This window comes from Peromyscus maniculatus, chromosome 5, assembly GCF_049852395.1.
Source record: "Peromyscus maniculatus bairdii isolate BWxNUB_F1_BW_parent chromosome 5, HU_Pman_BW_mat_3.1, whole genome shotgun sequence".
NCBI classification, from domain to species: Eukaryota; Metazoa; Chordata; class Mammalia; order Rodentia; family Cricetidae; genus Peromyscus; species Peromyscus maniculatus.
In genome coordinates this window covers 39234977-39256180 of record NC_134856.1, presented here as the reverse complement: position 1 = coordinate 39256180, position 21204 = coordinate 39234977, and the positions used below count along the sequence as shown (strand labels likewise).

The 21204-nt window shown below is 43.6% G+C and overlaps 1 protein-coding gene and 1 long non-coding RNA gene across 2 annotated transcripts in view; one reads left to right on the top strand and one right to left on the bottom strand.

The window, feature by feature from the left end:
* The window catches only part of Smpd3 (sphingomyelin phosphodiesterase 3), an 85137-nt gene that overhangs the window by 1618 nt on the left and 62315 nt on the right, over positions 1 to 21204 (top strand). The window lies entirely within an intron of this gene.
* LOC143273307 (uncharacterized) lies at positions 2586 to 12740 on the bottom strand. The gene is made up of 3 exons (XR_013051284.1): positions 12621 to 12740; positions 6083 to 6180; positions 2586 to 2726 (listed from the first exon to the last, which is right to left on the bottom strand). It is a non-coding gene; the product is annotated as an uncharacterized LOC143273307 (long non-coding RNA).

The window sequence follows — 21204 nt, the reverse complement described above, 5'->3', positions numbered from 1 at the left end:
TTTAGGGGACATGCATGAGCCAGGTCTGAAGAGGCATGCTGACTTGACCCACTCAACCTCATGCCCTATTAGCTATAATAGGTCAAATTTGGTTCTGTGGCTGGGTGTATTTTTATTGGTAATAGTGTGGGTCAGAGCGTGAGTGCAAATGTGTGTGACTGGGTGAATGTGTCGGTCCGTGCTTCAGTGTTCACGTGTGTGCCGTGCTGTGGTGAGCCTATACATATGGCAGGGGGAGGGATGGAGAGAAGGAGAAAGAAGAGGAACCAAGCTTGGAGGTAGAAGGGAGCAAGAGAGTCATCCTTTCAACTCTCAAGCCACACTGCTGACCCAAGGTTCAAATGTGTGCTTTCAGGATGGAGGCAGCTTAAAACTGCTTAGGGTCTAGCCTAAAGGACTGGATCCATTCCAGTCAGTGAAACTTCACAAGGATGTGGCCACCTCTTCATCCCTTTGGGAACCCAAATCTGAGCCTGACTTCATCATCAGTCCTCATCCCCTGGAGCGCCTTATCATGCTGTAGTGGGCTACCCTAATGACCAGAATCTGCCCTACCACTACCATGACTGCCAAGTAAAGTGTGGGAGGCCTATCAGTAGAGTCTGGAAGGATTATAGAGCTAGGATTACTAGTAATCACAAATGAAGTCTCAGAAATACCAGGTACAAACCAGGCATGACAGCCACATGCCTGTAATCCCAATACTCAAAGGCTGAGGCAGGAAGATTGTCATGAGGTAGGGGTCAGCCCGGGCTATATAAACAAGACTCTGTCTTAATACTCCTAATTACACACCCTCTCAGGACGGATCAGTCCTGGGAACTGACCCCAGTTTCACTTCCACCATCACTTTTATGCCAAAGGTTTTTATGTAGCTTCAAGATGATCTCCTTCACATAAATTAAGGGGATATATTATGAACTGTGGAAGAACCAGACAGTGGAGCCACCAGCCAGCCAAGCCTACCTGGTCCTTTTCCTTTAAGTATCCACTGCCAGCATCCACAGTGACCTCTGCTGGAAGGAAGTCAAACCAAGGCACAATTTGACAACCACTACTCCCTGTGGTATAGAGAGGCTAAGAGTTGGTGTGGGCATTATTAGGTAAAACCACACACCTTTCTGTTGGTGCTAATTTCCTGTTTACCTTTGGAGTAGATATTCTTGTTTTGGTTTGGTTGTTTGTTTCATAGTGGTGAGGATACCGATTAGGTAAGCTCCTCCCACTGAGGCACCGTCTTCCCCCAGGATGCTGTTCTTGTCTATGTTCTTTCCAATGGCCCCAAGCAGTAAAACCGCTGCTGTCTTCAGCCCCACGGACAAGTGGGTCTGAAGGCCTTTATGTCTCTGTACAGCTGGGAAATAGAAAACAGTTACCAAGATCAGGGAAGTTTGGGCACCTTTCTGGTCTCTCTCCTATCTTTCTCTACTCTTCCCTTCCTCTCATATCCCATGTTTTAATCTTTTTTCTCTTTCTTCTTATTAAAGCAGTCAGTAACACGTTTTCAAAACCAAACCTTATTTTCCTCAATGACATTGTGGCTTATAAACTTCAGGCATCTGGAGGCTATTACTAAATACAAAAGGCCCTTGAGCACTGGTTTTTCCTAAGAACTGGAGTGGGGGAGATGGATGAGACATACTCAGACCTAAATGCCTGCCTGGTGACATGTGTCTCTTCTGGAGTTGCTCTGAAAGGATTTCACACTGTCACAAAATTGTTGGAGCTCCTCAAAGGAAAGGCATTTAAATACCTGGCATTGTTCTTACTTTGGCATCCATGTGATTTGCATTGAACTACGTGACTCAGTATCATAAAGTAAAAATAGGACTTAATTTCTTCCTTGCCTGTTCAGAAGGTGACTGCATATAGTGTGTGTTGTGTTCTGCATTGGCGAGTGAAAAGCTAAATCACCTCATAAATTGAACCACCTGGTTATCCTGATTAGAGAAAAGGGCTTAACATTACCCACAAGTGATAAAATTATTTTATGTTCCTTTTCATTCATACCTGAATCTTTGTATTGTAAACCATTTCCTCATGCTCATGCATTGTTGCTTTTACTTGAGGTTAGTCGAGAATGTTTAATCCAGCCGGGCAGTGGCGACACAGGCCTTTAATCTCAGCACTGGGGAGGCAGAGGCAGGTGGATCTCTGAGTTAAAGGCCAGCCTGGTCTATGTATTGAGTTTCAGGACAACTAGGGCTACACAGAGAAACCCTGTCTCAAAAAAACCAAAAAACAAAACAAAAGTTTAACCCTTGTACTGAAGCCAACAAATTAAATACCAGCAGATATAGGAAAATGTGGATGGTATTTTTGTTCTTTGGGGGCTCAAAAAATCCTTGAAGCTCTTAGGAAAAAAAGAAAAGAACTCTAAATTAGAAAATTCTTATGGGGTGGAGTTAAGGCTTTCTGAGAAGAGACTCCTTAAAAACACCCAGGAAGGAAGGCTGGCCATGTTGAAGACTGTGAGCAGGCATGACAGTGAGTGTGCATGTAAGAGACAGCATTCATATTGGGAGTACCCCTGCTTAACGCAGCCTTGCTGGAAAATTTTTCCCAGGTTGCTGTAGCTCCTTCTCCGAAGCAGCTCCTTGGTGGAGGAGTGGCTGAGCGAAGGCGTGGATCTATCCAAGGTTCTGGAATACGGGCCTCTGCCTGCCTCCTTCAACGAGTAGGGAATAGAACAGAGCCCAGGGCCTCCGCTTCTGTGAGGATTTCCCCTAAATCACAGGAGAGAATGGAAGAAAACAGAGATGTAGAGGTTTTCACTGCATCGTCTTGAACAGGCCCATCGGCAATCCCTATTTAAAGAATTACAATCTAATAATAAGAGGAAACGTTTTCTAAATCAGGCTGTTTGCATGCAAGAATGCCTTTAATCCTGACAGTCCTGTGAGGTAGTGTTATTCCCACTTTCAAGGTGAACAAACAAAGCTTTCAGAGGAAAGGGGTGCCAGTGTTCACACAGAGGGAGCAGTGTTTAGGTTCCATCGGATCTATTAAAGTCAGAATCCACCCTTGCCACATACTTTTTTCTACTGCTGAAGCAAAAATTGAAGTATTGGACTGTCCTATGTAAAGGTATATCTAATTTTAGAGGAATGCAGTTAGGGGCAAACTAGAACTCAAACACAAGTCACAGAGTCCTTCAAGTTCAGCAATATACTGTCATTCTCGTTCTGTTAAGGTTTGTTGCTTGGACCTAGTTACCAAAGAAGAGAGTGTAATAACAGTGTTTTCTTTCTAGAGTGGAAAATTTTCACAGGAATTTAAGCCTGGTTAGCAATAAAGTGGATTTTTTTAAGAAAGGAAGGAGAAAAAAAAAAGCCTCTGCTTTTTTTTTTTTTTTTTCCAAATACCAAGTGCATTCAGAGCTGACAAAATAGGGATGTTGTTAGGAGAGTCCTTTCATCTATTCCCATTCTCAGATTTTCACATCAAAGTTCTTAACACCTAAATAAAACTTCTCATTGTTGTGGACCTCAGCCAGTCTTAGGGAAACATCGTGTTCCTGCCCTCACACCATCACAGCTAATGCTCTACCTTCAGATGTGGCTCAAGACTCCTGGAGATGGGCAGCTTGGCGCTTGCTGAACTCAATGTCACATGTTCTGGTTTTCCCAGGGTAGCAGTTTCAACTGTCCCCATCTTTCCACACACATAGGGGCTTGTGCCCAGGAACTCTCTGTTTGGTAGCTATAGCCTTAGATGTCTAAAATGGGGAAAGAGGAATAGACTTGTCCTTTTTCTCTTCTCCCTGGGTTTTGGTTTACATATCACTCAGAAATAGCAGGCCTATTCTCTTAATAAGATGCTTTTCATTAAGCTAGGTTTCCATCCCATTGCTGAGTGATTCCTTTTCTCTACATGCTGGGGCTTTACAGAGCTCTGACACGAGATGTGGTTCCTGAGGGCATTTGGAGGCCAAGGATCTGGTTTCCCATCTGTGTCTGCTCTGATTCATAGGACCACGGACAGATTTGATTGTTGTCTTATTTAGAGTCTTAGCTCTCTGCAGCATCAGAACAGCATGTAATGAGAGACCATTTGTGGAGGTCTCTAGACAGCCATGACTATGCCTGAGCACCACCCTCTTTGCTAATAGGATCAGGAAATAGTTTCAAATCCCAGGTATCTCCTCCAGAAAGCATATACTATGAAGATTTAAATCCAATATAAGAAAGGAAACAAAATATATAATTAATTCCTAAGACTGTTATAATTATTCTGGCAATAACTCAAAGCTCCCTCAAAGGAAGACTGGGTTTATAATCATTTAACAAATAGTTCTACTGCCTGCAATGTACCAGGTACATATCTGGGCTCATAGAACTCAACCTCCAGCTTGGCACAAGTCCTGACATTAAGAAATATTGAGTGGATGTGCTGAAGCTCTCAAAAAGAGTGTTTCGATAGCAGGAGTTTTTAAAGATGGAAATAAGTTTAAGTATCATAAACTATCATGTCTTTTTTTATCATGAAGACAGAAGCTAAGGGAGTTTGAAGGATTCTCTGACCACATCCCTGGTTGGTGGCAAAGATGGGTCTTAAAACACACATTTCATGACACCTAATGCTTGTTCTTTCCACAGTCCTAAACTGCTGCTCTGTTTATCAAGTTATCCAAAGGGCATATTTCCATCAGCATAGCTTTAGTTGATCCAATTCTAAACCAAAACCCAATTTTAAAGTTGAAATAGAAAAAAACAAGGATAAAACACATGGCACTTACCTGTGTCATTCAATGGTAGTAGTCACTAGCTGGCTACTAAACACTTGAAGTGCGACTGAGTTGAAATAATGTTTTGGGCCGGGCAGTGGTGGTGCACGCCTTTAAAACCAGCACTCGGAAGGGAAGACAGAGCCAGGAGGATCTCTGTGAGTTTGAGACCAGCCTGGGCTACCGAGTGAATTCCAGGAAAGGTGCAAAGCTACACAGAGAAACCCTGTCTCAAAAAACAAAACAAAACAAAAAAGAAATAATGTTTTTGGTATATTTAATTAAATAAAAGATAATATTAAAATCAATTCTACTCAGTTTCTTTTTATTTCTTCAAATGTAACATTTAGAAAATTTATGCCAGGGCTGGAGAGACAGCTTAGCAGTTAAGAGCACTTGTTGCTCTTGCAGAGGACCCAAGTTTGATTCACATACATGGTGGTTCAATGACCATGTGTAACCCCAGTTTCAGGGGATCCAACAGGTATGCATGTGGTACACATACAAAACATTAATACACATAAACTAAAAATAAGTAAATCTAATTTTTAAAAATTGTAACAATATATGTGAGTGTTGAAGCATATAGCTGAGGCTGGGTTCAGTCCCCAGCTCTGCAAAAATTTATATCTATCTATATATGTATGTGTACATATGAATATAATTATGTATTGCTTACATTTGTAGCTGTGTTATACTTGTACTGGATTAGCACTATGCTATCATGCTCCCTTTTGGGGGAAATTTTCTTTATAAATGGATATTTAGCAAAGTAGTTTTTATAACTTTGGCCTGTGATTGAATCCTGGCTCTATCATTTAGGATTTGTGCCCTTAAACTTCTGTATCCTCATTTATTAAATGAGGGAATAGCAGCCTGCCTCTTTGATTATGAGTTAAAGTACTTAGAACAGTAACTTCTCTACAGTTAACATTTACTGAATATTAACTGTTGTTAATAATGCGGACGTATAGAATATTAAAGGCCAGGAACAACGGGAGTAAAGCAAGCAGGCAGTTTTCAGATAGATCAAAGGTTTATTGGTTGCTAAAACAAGATTGAAAACGTCTGTATAACTCATGAGTTGCTGGGATTTGGCCCCCTGTTTTCTGGTGGCTGATGATGCCGAGGAAAAATTTAGAGCCATTTCTATAAGCATACAATAAATAAACAAATTAACCACACTGTGCACATATCTTCTGTTAATGAGCTGAGGAAGAGGATGGTTAGAGGAGCCTGTACCAGATGACTTAAGAGCTCTAAGTCTCTTGGTTGGTCACTAGGGTTCCTCAAGAGAATAAGATCTTTGTGCTGGGTGGGGGGGGGGCGGAATTCCTGGACAGGAATCAAACATACTCAAGATCAAGGCTGTTCTCCCATGCTCTTGGCCTTGGCAAGAGTCCCAATTCCTCTTCTGTAAAATGGAGGTAGTTGCAACTTTCTTGCGGGTTATGCTGAGGAGGAAATTAGAAAAATAAATAAATATCAGGTACTCACACTATAGACCAGGATGGCCTCAAACTCACAGAGATCTGCCTGCCTCTGCCTCCCGAGTGCTGGGATTAAAGGCGTGCACCACCACTACCCGGCTACTTTGGAAGTTGATTCATGAGTACGGCTATGAGTTCCAGACCAGCCCAGGCTACAGTATGAACTATCTTAAAAAAGAAAGAAAGAAAAATCAGAGAGGGGGTGGGGTGGGAAAGGGAGGGAGGAAAGGAAAGAATATATGTGAAGCTCAGTGAAGAATTATGTTAACAGAGAGTATTGGACTATGAAGAAAGTATTCAGATTGGTCTCATAGGAAGTGTATGAATGTCCGATTTCATAGGTCAATTTGTGATTGGTAGATTGAGGTAGAAGAGCCTGGGGACAAGCTATCCCCTGGTTCTGTTGGAAGACCGTGACTTACAAGAACAAAGTGCTGATGCTAAGTTTGAGGGGTAGCTAGGCCTTAAACTGCATGTTTTTCCCAGTGGGAAGGAAACGGGCCCACACAGAGTAGACTAAGGAACAAACACGGAAGTGCCCACAAAGCTGCACTAGTGCAGGTTGGCTAGCAGTGAGAAAGCTGTGGTTTCCACTAAGAGACTTCATCTTGAATCTAATTTTTGCCACCAAATATGTGACCTTATGCAAATGTATTTTAACTCTGTGTGTGTGTGTGTGTGTGTGTGTGTGTGTGTGTGTGTGTATGTAGATGTCACAGGACAACCTTAGCTATTTTTCTTCAGAGGCTATCCACCTTGGTCTTTCAGATAGCTTCTCTCATTGGTCTGGTACTTGCCTAGTAGGTTAGGCTGACTGGCCTGTGAGTCTTACAGATCCACCTGTCCCTGCCTCCCCAGCCCATGCCCACCTTTTAAAATTTGGGTCCAAGGGGATATAATTCAGGTCCTCAGACTTGCAAGCTAAGCATTTTTACCAACTAAGCTATCACTCCAGCCTGAGTTTTAACCTTTCTGAGCCTCATTTTCCTCATCTAGTACAATAAAACAAAGTTTCTCTTGCTGCCATGGCATACAAAAAACAACAACAACAACAACAACAAAAAACAAAACAAAACAAAAAAAACGCTTTAGGATAATGCTATCCCTCCTTTATCAAATGCTTACAGTGGCTCGGCCATTATGTGTAAATGACAGCATTATGTCTGTATTTTAAGCTCAGGGAAGCAATGTTCAGTGACTTTAAGTAACTTACTCAAGATCATGCAGTCAGTAAGAGGTATAACCAGGATCCCACCCGGACCATCAGGCTGCAGGGCCTGCTCGTAATCATTCTGATCATGGCCTCTCTAAATACACATCAGCAGGAACTCAAGAACTGTTTGGAGAGGGAGCGATGCTTCGTGGTTAGTTTGTAAAGAGGTCTTCTGTTTGGTCATCAAGGATTAGTGCAATAGGGAGCAGGGGGCAGGTGGGGGGCAGAAAGGCTGTGATCAAATGGACAATGGTGGGAATGCCAACCATGTGCTCCAGTGTACTGGACTGGAGTTTCTATAGGAAGTAGATGTTTGAGAAGCTTGGAACATTTGCATAAAATGTTAAAGAACTGTGATGATAGGGACAATATTGGCTGTCAACTTCACAGAAACTAGAAACTCCTAGGACACCTTCGAGGGACTGATTAACTGGATTAGCTTAAAAGAAGGGGAAAGACCCCTCTTGACTACAGGTAGCACCCTTCATGGGCTAGGGTCCTGAACTGAATAGAAAAGAGAAATGAGCTGAACACTAGGCATTATTTCTCTCTGCTTCTTAATTGTGGACAGACACAATGTGACCAACTACTCAAGCTCCTACTGTCATGGCTTCCTACTATAATAGACCATATTTCCAACTGTGAGCCAAAATATACCTACCCTTCCTTAGTTGTTCTAATATACAAAAATATGCTTTTAAGTACATTTAAAATTAATTGTGTGTGTGTGTGTGTGTGTGTGTGTGTGTGTGTGTAGCCCGTGCTGTAGCTGGCAAATGAAAGTCAAGGACAACTTTTGAGAGTTGATCTTCTGCTTTGTGGATCCTGGAAACTGAAGTTATAATGTCAGAATATTCTACCCACTGAAGCATCTTGCAGACTCCTTTCTTTTTTCTTGTTGGGTATTTTGTCAAAGTAACAAGAAAAGTAGCTACAAGAACCAAACACATTCCTAGGCAAAGGAACATCAGATACAAAACCACCAGCTTGGAGCATCCCACTGGATGTGCTCATTTTGTGGCAGCACTGAGTGCATGAATCAAGCATATCCAAGGCCAGAACTTGTGGAAGGTGTAGGCAGATAGCAACCACCATCCAACATGCCTACTAGCGCTCTTCAGTTTCCAAAGAACTCACATGGCTTCTTTCTTTCCTTTTTTTTTCCTCCCCTTTTTCTTCTTTTGAGATAGGGTCTCATGTAGCTTCAGCTGACTCCTTACATAACCAAGTCTGGCCTTGAACTCTTCATCCCACATTTCAAATGTTAGGATTCCAGGCAGAATCCCACCACATCCCGCTTGTACTACTGCTTCTCTCATTTGATCTTCACAAAAGTGCTAGGCAGGATAGGTGGTCTGCTGCAAGCGGCAGGCAGCAGAGGCTGCCAAAAAGCACAGATGCCTCCAACAGCTGTGGAGCCCAACCCCAAACCAAAGCTAAGGAAAGGCCTTCTCTGTGACAGAGGAGGCAGAATGTTTGTGCCCTGGGCGAAGGCCTTTGCCCTCTGCTCTAGAAGACAGGCAGTTTTGTCATTTGGTTCATGATTCCCCAGTGACACTTCCAAATGGTTGCCTCCCAGAGAGGTTGCTGTGAGGATCTAAGTCAAGGTCACTGAAAATCCCATACCCCTTTCTGAATGTAGCCCCCATCATTGGCAACCCCTCCCATGCAGAGAGTTTGTTTCACAAAAGGAGATTTTTCAGGACTTGCCATCTTAAATTCATCCTGCTTATTTTTCTCTAGACAGCAAAGAAACCAAATCCTATCCTCTTTACACTGTAGAAGAAAGATCAGAAATGGCTGCAGTCACAGTCTGCACCAGATTTCTCTCCATAGCTACGCGGCTAATAACAACGGAAAACAAAGGCAAGAAAGGAAAAGGTAGAAATGTGGCACTTCTTCCAAGAGGCACCTGCAGCTCTGTGGAGAATACACGGGGTGGAATGGGGGAGTAGCTTTTACAGCTATGAGAGAATTCTTTGATGAGTAAAAGAGGAGTTTGATGTACAAGATGATAGACAATGAAAGAGATCATGGTGTCTCACTGTATTTTCTTTGAAAAGTTGTGCTAGGCTTCCAGACACCCTCTACAGTACTGGAAGGCTAGATACAGGGTGGGCAAGGCCACAAAGATTTTGCCAAGTTGTCCATTGATAGGCCCCCTAGCATTTACAAATGTTTTACTAATAGAATGTTATGGGCTTATCAGGGCATCAATTCCAGCAACAATGTCTACTAACATATGTTGAATGCCACAGGGTTGAATGATGACTTCTGATGAAGAAAATCAGATTGGGAAATGATCTGAACAGTAAAGGCATGGACATTTGCAATGGCTGGGCCTTGGAAAGTTGGGCTTATGGTTACCTCATGGCTGCAACAGTAGCAGCCTTTTTACCTGTCATTCCGAAACAACAGCTCTGATATGCCAATTCTTAGAGGTTCCTATGATCAGCCTCAAAACATACAGACACAGTAAATGCTCAGCAAGTGTTCGCAGTTTTCTCACATACCTAGCTCCTATTTTGTAGTAAGCCCTATGCCAGACATAGAAGAAATAGAAGTAAATGAGACAGTCTCTGGCTTAAGTGAGTTAGTCAATTCTTTTTTATTTTTTGAGACATGGATCTCACCGTGTAGCCCTGGCTAGAACTTGCTATGCAGAACAAACCAGCATTGAACTCAAAGAGGTCCTCCTGCCTCTGCCTCTGAGTTCTGGGAGAAGCACATATGCTATGAAGAAGCATTCTCAACAAGGGGCAGCACAAAGCAATGGAATCTGAGCAGCTGTAGCTTTATAGTTCTTAACCTTACAAAGAACATAACTTTAGTGGCTGGAAAGATGGTTCAGCAGTTGAGAGCCCTGGCTACTCTTCCAGAGGACCCAGGTTGATTCTCAGAACCTGCATGATAGTTCACTTCCAGAGGACCCAGATTCAATTTCCAGTGACTCAAAGCCATCCATAGCTCTAGTTCCAGAGCATCCAATGCCCTTATCTGGCCTCTATGGGCACCAGGCATGCACAGACAAACATGTAGGCAAAACACCTACACACATAAAAATAAGTAAGTCTTTTTTTAAAAGAACATAATTTTAAAATAATTGATTTTTAAAGTATTATTATTTATTCATTTAGTTTAATTGACACAGTGTTTATACATATTTATGAGGTACAGTATGATAATTTGATACATGCATGTAATTTGTAACAATCAAATCAAAGCAATTAGCATTTCCAGTGTAAAGAGACTACATATTTAATAAGACCAAGCCCTGGTAATCTATGCATGAGTGGAGGGTTGTAAATTCATCAATTTAAAAAATAAAATAAAATCCACTGTGTGCTGACTGTGTATATAGAACATAGCCCAACAGTCCTGCTCTTAGAGACATACAGAGACAGATAATTATAGTGTAGCAAGATGAGGGATGGCCAGAGGCCATAGAGGAGTGGCTAATTCTGCTGGGGGAAACACATATACACACACTCATGTGTTGAGTCTAGGTGTTAAAACCTGAGTTAGAGAATACACACCAGCACATGTAGGAGGAAAGACCAATACACTGAAATACTCTAAGATGAGATCAGACATTTGGGTGAGTTTGTTGAGTGACTTTGGATATATCACCTACATCTCTGGACCTCAATTTCCCAATTGGGTGCTCTGAGGGTCTGGCAATGGTCATCCTAACTATATAGGCTGGAGCATCATGAAGGTTAGAGTTGTGATTTTTATCTCCCAGGACCAAGCCTGGCCTTGTCCCAGCCCCAAGGCTTCCTTGTCTCCTGATTGTCTAGACTCTGGTGATGTTACCTCTTAATCCTGGTACCAGAGAAATTCTGTATGTATGAGACACCAGCCTGTGGAGTCCAGTGAAAGTGCATCCGCCCTCCTGGGGTGCTACTTGCCTTCATCATCCTTATCCAAAAGTTATACTGGCCTACCACAGCACTAACCACTTCACATGCTATCTTCACCCTCTTCTCACCAGCAGATCTCTGGCATATTGCCTGTCTCTGAGGACATTCTTGGAAAAACTTTGGCCCAGTCAAACAGGATCAGTGATGGCAAGTCAGTCGCAAGACCTGCTGCTCAGAGTCCCTAGAAGACAGGACTGCCTCATTTGTGCTTCCTCTAAAGACCTTCTAGGGTGTGAAGCAGGTTATTCCAACTCAGCTAGCCTGCCTGCCTTTCCTTGTATGTGGGTGTAGCAGTGGCCTCCCCACAATCAGCACCTCTGTGATAGGGAATACAGAAGAGCAACTATTAGACTAAATTAAACAATTCTAGTGTTGAAATTTTAAAAACCATTTAAGGCTGCTAATGCACTATAGAGAGTTTTCATGTACTACCTTTCAAAGACAAAAGACAAATGGAGATACCAGAAAAGCCCTCACTGAAATCCCATTTACAAGTCATTTAATGTACCTTTTAAATTAATTTGTGTGCCCAGGAAATGTCACACCTGAGACTGATATGCCCTGCACCACCTATCTAGGCAAGAGCCAGATCAGGTTCCCTACATATCCTTCCTCTGTTCCTCTGCCCTGAGACCCTCTTCCTGACAGAGCTCATCTTTGCCAGCTGAGATCAGATCTACTCAGGTTACTTTTCTCACTCCAGGGCCAGAATAGCCTGAAGGAGGGGTTCTCACACACAACTGATAATGAACACTTTGTGCCTTGCCAGTGCCCACCATTGCCAGATGCATACAACCTCTGGAGAGGCTTTGGTGTCCCTCATCTCTCAAGAAGCAATGAGGGCACCTTCTGGAAGTGGCCTGTTCTCTCCTGCTCCAGACACACAGGACTCCCATCCTGGTCTTGGCACAAACAAAAATCAACATCAAACCTTTAGAACCTTTCTGTCGGGATGAGAAGGGCAGGCTGAGAGAAGCTGAGCTAGTTAGAAACTGAACACAGAGACAAATGAAAACACTCATTGGCGGCGGCGACAGAAGGCAGATCAGTGGGGTGAGAGACAAGATGTCTCCCTTCCACATCACTGCAGCAAAGAAAAGAGAAATCACCAGCTATGGCTCAAAAGTCACAGAAGAAAGCAAATGCAGGAATCACAAAACACACTGGCGGGAAGCCACCCAGAATGGTTACAACAATCAGTATAAGCATTTAACACTCCCCTGGTGGAAGACAAAGGTCCCTAGATTAAATGAATGCGAGAGGCTTACCTGAAATAAAAGGGCTGCGGGGTAGGCACAGCCATAGCAGGTAAATGCAAACAAAAGAAAAGCGTGAGTGGCTGGATCAGACAAAGCACAATTTAAGGCAATAAGCAGCATCAAGCAACATAAAAGGGTAATTTCATATTCATGGAGGCAATTGTGAAGGCATTGCTGTTCTGAACATTTGTACACTCAGTACCTTAACATCAAGATACGTGAGGCAAAAATCTGTCACAAGAAATACAAGAAGCTGGCCAGATGACAGTTGTGGGTATAAATTTACATACTGCTCTGAGAGCCTAACATCAAGTGGCCAAAACATACATGAAAATAGAAAGGAGTGGTATAATTAAAAGTGAATTAAAAGGTGGTACTGAGTCTGATGTGGTTGGAATGATGTTTGCCATGTTTCAGGAGACTGCCATAAATTGATACTTATGATCTGAATGTTAAATTTAGTGCACATTTTACATACGGTGTAATTATAATTGCATTTAAAAACCCTAAACCACCAAAGAGCCACTGAAAGAAACTATACCAAAATTAACATTTGGTGTGTTTGGAAGATTAGAATTGAAATACTTTTTTTTTCTTTCCACTTTTTCTTCTAGTGTTCTTTAATGATCATATAATAATCTATGACCTTAAATTAGAAGAGGCTTACTCTCATAACACAAGGTTATAATTTTCAAGATGTGAGAAAATATATTCATGGAAGATTGGGTAAAAATGTAACAAACAAGGGCATTAGATAGAAGTCTGGGCAGGCTAATATACCTAACCCTCTGGGCAGGCCCTCGGGTCACTCTCTGTTTGGAATGCCCTTTGCTTTGCCCTAAATGCTTCATTCCCCCAACTTTGTCCTCATGCCTCAGTGTATGTTTTCTACCCCTGCATCCTGCACAGTAGTAGCTCACATGATTTTTCTGAGATAAGACATATGTAGGTTCCCTCACTTGACCCCTCTGCCTGTGCTCCAGATGACCTCACTCATTCATATACAGGGATGTAGCTCCTCTCTATATACTAAGGACTCCCGAATTCATCTCTAGCTCCAAACTCATTACAGAGCTTCAAGGGTGTATTATACATTAGCCTGTAGATTAGAAACGCCCATAGTTGGGCAGGGATGGTGGACATGCCTGCAGATAGGTCTCTTTGAGAAACTAATCGTGGAAAAAGGGATTGAACATGAGACAGGGATGCCCCGTGGGTGGGCGATGAGAATATTTAGGCATTCCCAGTCAGGTGGAAAAGAAGGTTCCCACAAATGAATCAGAATAAATCATCGCCCACTCTATGCCATCCCAAAATGAAACCTATGGCTCTATTTAACTTGCATGATTATATGAACTAGGTTATTGAAGTAACCACGAAAAGCAGCAAGGTTGGATTTTAAAAGCTGCCCCAGTACTGGAGAGACTCTGAGTTTCCTTCTGCCGACCATACACATCCAGCTGCCAGTTCAAAAGACAGACTGTGTCTCGCTGTTGAGATTCACTGATCAGTGGTTTCTGGTCTGGCCTCCTGACTTTTCAAGGCAGACACAAAGTCAGTAAATACTCTAAGGTTTTTAATCTACCAATAAAATGAGTGAGGATTATGTGGCATGTTAATTCAAAAGCTTTTATAACTACAAGGTACAGTCTCTTTGGAAAGAGCAAAAATAAACTTTACTAATTCTAAACATATATTCTTATCAATTTCAGCTCAAAGTAAACACTCTCATTGAAATGTAAATTACTTTGAGAGCTTTCTAAAATTATTATATATAATTTCTCTTCCCTAGACTGGATTGTTATCCAGTTAAGCATTTTATTTTGGAAGGCACAATGTTCATGAGACCACTCTTTGGGAAAATGGTTTCATGAAATCCTATACAGCTATCTGGTTTCAGAAAAGAGATGTTGCTAAGAAACCTCTAGCACGTCGCTTGGCTTTTCTAATTCACAGCCTCCTCCTTAAACATGGAGAAAATAGTACCTACCATAAAAGACTCAACACAAAAGTCATATTTCTCAGTAAAGACCCTGCTACAGCGGCTGTCTTGCTGCAGGAGCTCAGTAAACAGTGGGTATTCTTACATCAAACGGTAGTTTCCAGTCTCCCCACTGCAGCCTCTGTATGTGATAATTGAGAATTCATGTAGGGAAAGCCCAGGTTTTCCCCATCAGGACAGCTCCAAGTCCCTTCCACTCTCAGGAAGCATCCAAAGGCACTAATTTTGACTATAATTGATGTAACTGTAGGAAAAATCCCAAGAATCTGCTTATTCATTTTGATTAAATTACTTCCAAACTTTATTGCTTTATCATCAGTAACAAATAAATGTCTAATGTCTAAAAGACAAGTCCCAATTACTCAAGAGTCTATTTTCATTAAAATAGGTCTTGGATAACTTAGATCAGCAGTCCTATCAGCCCCCCTCACTAGGTGACACCTGGGGGCCTGCCTCCTTCCTACAGTCAGACTCTCAGGCAACTGGGTACTACAGACCACATTTTCTTACTTACTCCCTCAGACCCATCTTCTCACTGGTACAATGCTTTGCTTTTGGCTGACAGTTAGTAAATGTTTTATGAATAAATGCTCCCTCCCTGTACCGGGACTGGCAAATGTGCATTATGAGCCAAATCGGGTCAGATGACCTGGCTTCCAGCAATAATGTGCACAGAAGGCAAATGATTAAATAATGCATGTCTATCCACTCGACACGACATTCTGCAGCCACTGGAAATGATGCTCTCGAAGACTCAAAGGCCACATGGAGACACATCTAACATTAATTGAGTAAATAGACCATAAAGAGTGTCCTGGTATAGCCATTACGCACATGGACCCAGATTGAAGGGGAAGGCCAAACAGAGCATGCACCGTGAGAAGGATGAGGATTCTATATGAGATGTTTCCAAATTCTCTTCTGTATTGTTTTTACAGTAACAGTAGAATGGGCTGGGGGGCAAAAATGAGCATTAGCCTAGGGCTTCCTCATAGGCATGTGCCCAAATTCAATGTACAAAACTCAGAATGAAGGCGGAGGTGCCAGACGGAGGAAGGATAGGTGAGCCACCGTCCATTCAGGAATGAAAAGTAGACTTGACCCAAAATAGCTGCCACGCTCAGTTTCGGTGTCTGAGTTAACCCTCCTCTTAGTTTATTGATGCCTATGAAATTGATTCTCACCGCAGAATCACAACTCGTAGCCCCAGCATTCCAGTCAATAAAAAGCATGACTAGGGAGGCAGGGGAAAGCGTCTGCACCAAATACGTACGAAGGGAACCACAGTGGCCTTTTCTCTGTTTACGGTTTATCTCCGAAAAGTGTTCCTATACATTACTAGAGATGAAAAGAAATTACGATTAGCATGGCAGGAAGGGGTAAGAGATGGGGGGATGTCTTCATGCCTCCACTGGTGCTATCACTGAATACCAGAGAGCAAGTAATTTATCAAGAATAAAGGTTTATTTGGCTTACGGTGCTAAAGGTTGGGAAGTTCAGGATCAGTTGGCCACATCTGATGAGGTCCTTGTTTGGAGGCACTTTCTTTTTCTTTTTCTTTTTTTTCTTTCATTTTTCTTTATTAAGAAATTTTCTACTCACTCCACATACTATCCACAGATCCCCCTCCTCCCTCCTCCCTCCTCTCACCCCCCAGCCCTCTTTCCCAAGCCACCCCATATCCCCACATCCCCCAAATCGAGGTCTCCCATGGGGAGTCAGCAGAGCCCAGTACACTGAGCCTAGGCAGGTCCAAGCCCCTTCCCACTGCACCAAGGCTGTTCAAGGTGTCACACCACAGGCACCGGGTTCCAGATACCTGCCCATGCAACAGGGACAGATCCCGATCCCCCTGCCTGGGTGCCCCCCACCAAACAGTTTGAGCCAAACAACCATCTTCCATATCCAGAGGGCCTAGTCCAGTCCCATGGGGGCTCCATAGCCACCAGTCCACAGTTCATGGGCTTCCACTAGGACCCTAGGAGGGACACATGGATGACCCTGTGAAGGAGAAGTGGATGAGATCTACATGAGTGGACTGGGTGGGGGTGTGGCAGAGGGCAAGGAGTGGGGGATGAGAACATAGGGAAATGGAGCAGGGACAGAGTGGGAGGGCAGGGAGGAAGATACCATGATAGATGAGGACATTGGGGGAATAGGAAGAGGCAGGGTACTGGGGAGGGTCTCAGGAATCCACAAAGTTGACCCCACCTTGGTCTGCTGGCAGTGGTCCAGAGGGTGCCTGGACCGGTCTACTCTGGTGACCAGCCTAGCAAATAAACCTAGCTGTCATCATAGAGCCTTTGTCCAGTGACTGATGGAGGCAGATACAGAGATCCACGGCCAGGCACCAGGCTGAGCTCCGGGAATCCAGTTGATGAGAGAGAGGAGAGATACTGCAGGCGAGGGACATTGAGATCATGATGGGAGGACGTGCAGAGATGGAGGCACTTTCTGAAGAGTCCCGGGGCAGCATAAGGCAGCATGGCAAGACAGACAATTCTAGTTTAGGCCTTTTCTCTTCTTTTTTTTTTAAATTATTATTATTTTTTAAATTGTTTTACATACCAACCACAGTTTCCCCTTCCTCCTCTCCACCTGTTCCCTTTTCCTACATTCCTTCTACACTCCACCCCTCAACCCACCTCAGCCGGCATCCAAGGGAGTCAACAATGCATGGCATATCAAGTTGAGGCAGAACTAAGCTCCTCCCTACATCAAGACTGAGCGAGGTATCACACCATGGGGAATAGGTTCCAAAAAGCCAGCTCATGCATCAGGACAGATCTGGTCCCACTGCTAGGGGCTCCACACAGAGACCAAGGTACACAACTGTCACCCACATACAGAGAGCCTGGGTCAGTCCAATGCAGGCTCCCTAGCTGCTGGTTTAGAGTCCATGAGCTCCCATGAGCTCAGGTCAACTGTCTCTGTGGGTTTCTTTGTCATGATCTCGACCCCCCTGGCTCCTACAATCCTTCCTCCCTCTTTTCAACAGGACTCCTGGAGCTCAGCCCAAAGCTTGGCTGTGGATTTCTGCATCTGCTTCCATCACTTACTCTTCTTTTTTTTTTTTTTTTTTGTTTTTTTTTTTGTTTTTTTTTTTTTGTTTTTTTTGTTTTTTTCGAGACAGGGTTTCTCTTTGTAGCTTTGCGCCTTTCCTGGAGCTCACTTGGTAGCCCAGGCTGGCCTCGAACTCACAGAGATCCGCCTGGCTCTGCCTCCCGAGTGCTGGGATTAAAGGCGTGCGCCACCACCGCCCGGCTCACTTACTCTTCTTATAAAAGCCACAGTCCCATTGGATTAGGGCCCCACCCTTATGGCCTCATTTAATCTTAATTACCTCCCAAAGGCCCATCTCATTTAAATCAAGTTTCCACCTTTCACAATGGAGGCTACATTTCAAATGTGTGTTAGTGGAAATGTTCAGACCACAGGGGAGACTAGATATTGGTAGTGGGGAGTAGGAAAGGGGACAGCTTCTGCTGTGTCAGATCAAAGCTGACCTTGGGTATGTTGCCTCCTCTACACTTGTTGCTAGATTTCCAGCTTCATGTTAAGTTCTTTTCCTCACTAGAGATCTAAATTTACTCCTCTCTCCTAAGACACACCCACTTGTTGGTTCCAAGAGCAATTTGCTCCCTTGGAAAAGAACAGAGGTCTTATACAGACACTCATTGCTAGCAAGGATTACTATGACAGACCAGCATCAACCCTGTACCATTTCTTCCTAGCTAGGCTACATCTGATCGTGCTATTCCCCCAGGCCCAGATGACAGGGCCATGGTGCCAATTGTTGATCCCCAAACTCTTACTGAAACAGAAACTACTGTGTTCCTGGATGTGCAGGAGTCTTGAGGCCTAGTGCCTTCGGGCCTCCCCAGACCTTCTCTGGAAATGCAGCCCAGCACATTGCTAAAGGAAAGAGTGCTAAGCAGATCTGAAGGCCTGTCTAGTTACTTGTTGGGAAGTACTGATTATTCAGAGCTTCAAAGTATCTAACACGATAGGACTGGATCCCACTGAGCCCAGCAAGAAAGCTGACAGGTTTTGGCTTTCATATCTTGGAGCCCAATCATCAGCAATCAAGCTCCAGGGTTTCTACATCCACCTCTGCATATCTGGTAGGCCAGAACCAACTCTAGATCCATAGTTGCAGTTATTTAAACCCTCACAAGTCTACCCTACCTTTTACACACAGAGCATAGCCATAAGATCATTATCCCCACATGATTGCCAAGTTGGGTTATATCACTGAGACTCCCCCTACCTAGTCAGACTGGCCTGCTTTGCCCATTTCAACATTGTCCACTCATATATTTTTTTTCCAATGGTAAAGATTGAACCCAGGGTCTTGTATGCTAAGTAAGTACTCCACCACGAAGCCACAAGGACCCTCTGCCCTCTGCTGGGAACCTTTGATGTTACTGTAGTGTTCAGACTCTAGAAACTGACGGACCGTAGCCTTTTCTGGACTCTTATGTGGCATAGTTATCTGTGTCCAGGTTGTCTCTCTCTCCTAGTCCAGACCCTGGCACAGGTGGAAGGTTCTACAACATGGAGACCTCAGGCTTGCCTTTTATAGAAACAATCAAGCTCTTGCTTTTCCTCCCATAGTCAGGCAAGAAAAAGCAGGGGTTGAGATGTCACTTCCCAGCATGACTTCCTGGAAAGTCCTTTGCTCTCTGTGACCATGTTTGCTGTTTTCCTCCTGACCTTTAAAGCTCAGACTCAGGATCATCTGGGGACAAAGGATAATCCCTGCTCCCCTTTGAAAGTCCAAGCAACAAGTCCTTTCTGGAGCCAGCCAGCCAGCCCCTTCTGTTACTGCACCTGCTCCCTGCAGATGTTCAGGGAAGGGAGAGGGAAATGTGTTCAGTTTGCAAACCCGAGGGCCAGTGGCTGCTTGAAGTGGCCTGCATTGCTGTTCTACTACTGGAAGTGTTGCTTCTAACATACCCATCAAGCACTAGTCCAAGTCTTTCCGATCAGACACAGTTTATTGCCTGCTGCCTCCTAATGCTTTTTTTCCATGGCCAAATCTTCCCGGGCAATGCTCACAGAAGCAAAAGGGCCTTCAAGCTGGAAAATCTTGGGCCATTAGCTGATGTAAGTGGAGTCTAGTGAGTTTGTCTCCACGGTGATGTTTATTTTCTTGCTCTTGGGATGAGACTTAGGCTACTCAGATGCACCAAGCCAAACAAGGAAATGGGATGTGGTGAAAGTGGACACCAGTACAGGAAGCCCAGGGAACCTGGCAGGAGGACTGGAAGTGAGTCCCTCTGGGGCCTTGTGTCCCCTCTTTGAAGGCCTATCTTTCCATTGTATTTCTGAGCCTTGAGTCTCAGGAGCACAGGGATCCTCAAGTGAACCCATCTTATACCTGCCCCCACTTTCTAAGCCCTTCTTCCCCCTTCTGTCCTGCCCACACCTCTCTCTTTCCTTTCTCTGATTTAATGTCTCAGCTCCCACATTTGAAGGTGACTGCTCACAGTGCATCAACACCCCCCACCCCAATCATTTTCAATTCCCCATCCAATCTTGGTTTTGAAATTTGGTTGCTGAGTGAACCCAGGATACCTCAGCCTCCCCACCTGTAAAGTGGGAGTAATTGTATCAACATGTGGATTGATGAGAGGACATATTAAAAACACTTAAAGTATTTGACAGAGATAAGCAACCTATAAACATAGTTATTATTGTTGTTTCTGTTGTTAATAAACACTAGCAGCCTGAGGTTGACAGTGAGCCTATATGAAACATTTAAATGAGTGCACATTGTCAGGGCGGAAATTTAGTACACTGATGGGAACAGCAGTGAGGAAAGTAGCTGTGTCCCTTGGCCTCTTGGGGATGTTTCTATTCTGAGCAGTTCTTTCTCTCGCCATATTGATTTTAAATCAATTGTTACGAGCTTTTCATTGTTTCACAGCTTTTTAAAGCATGTCTCTCTCAAATATTCAGTAGTTACTACTGGCAGCTTTCATCAATGAGTTACTTGTATAGAAGCCAAGTTGCAGGGGTGAGCTACTAGACCAAGCAGGGATCAACTTCAAGCTGCCCTAGGGACACCCGTAGAAGCTTCTAGGCATAGTCAGGAACTGGTTGTCAGCATGACCTGGGTCAGCCAGTACACCACTTTTCCTTTGTGTCCAGTCTTTATAATGACATAGCACATGGGGTTGTCAAAGATCAAACGGGGTTATCAAATTAATATTCACTTTCCTGGTGATGTACTCATGTCAGACATTCATGCAGCCTGGTTAGATGCTGGGCAAATGTCCTGATACATGTAAAGGTTCTATTTTGAAATGAGATTTGTCTTTGCAAACATGAAACAGGATTAACATTGCAATAGTTAAGATGATCTATTGAGACTTTATTGTATTTTTACTTTTCTTCTGTCTTAAATCTGAAGTTTATCTTTCTTGAGGAAAATATGGCCCACAATCAACACCAGAGATCCCTGATCCTTCTAGTTAAACCCACTCACTCAGCACCCCCTGAGCACCTTTACATTGACAAGCTCTGTGGTAGAAGCTGGAAGTCTGTGTGTTTGGCTGACTTCCCTACAGCAGAGCACAAAGGTGA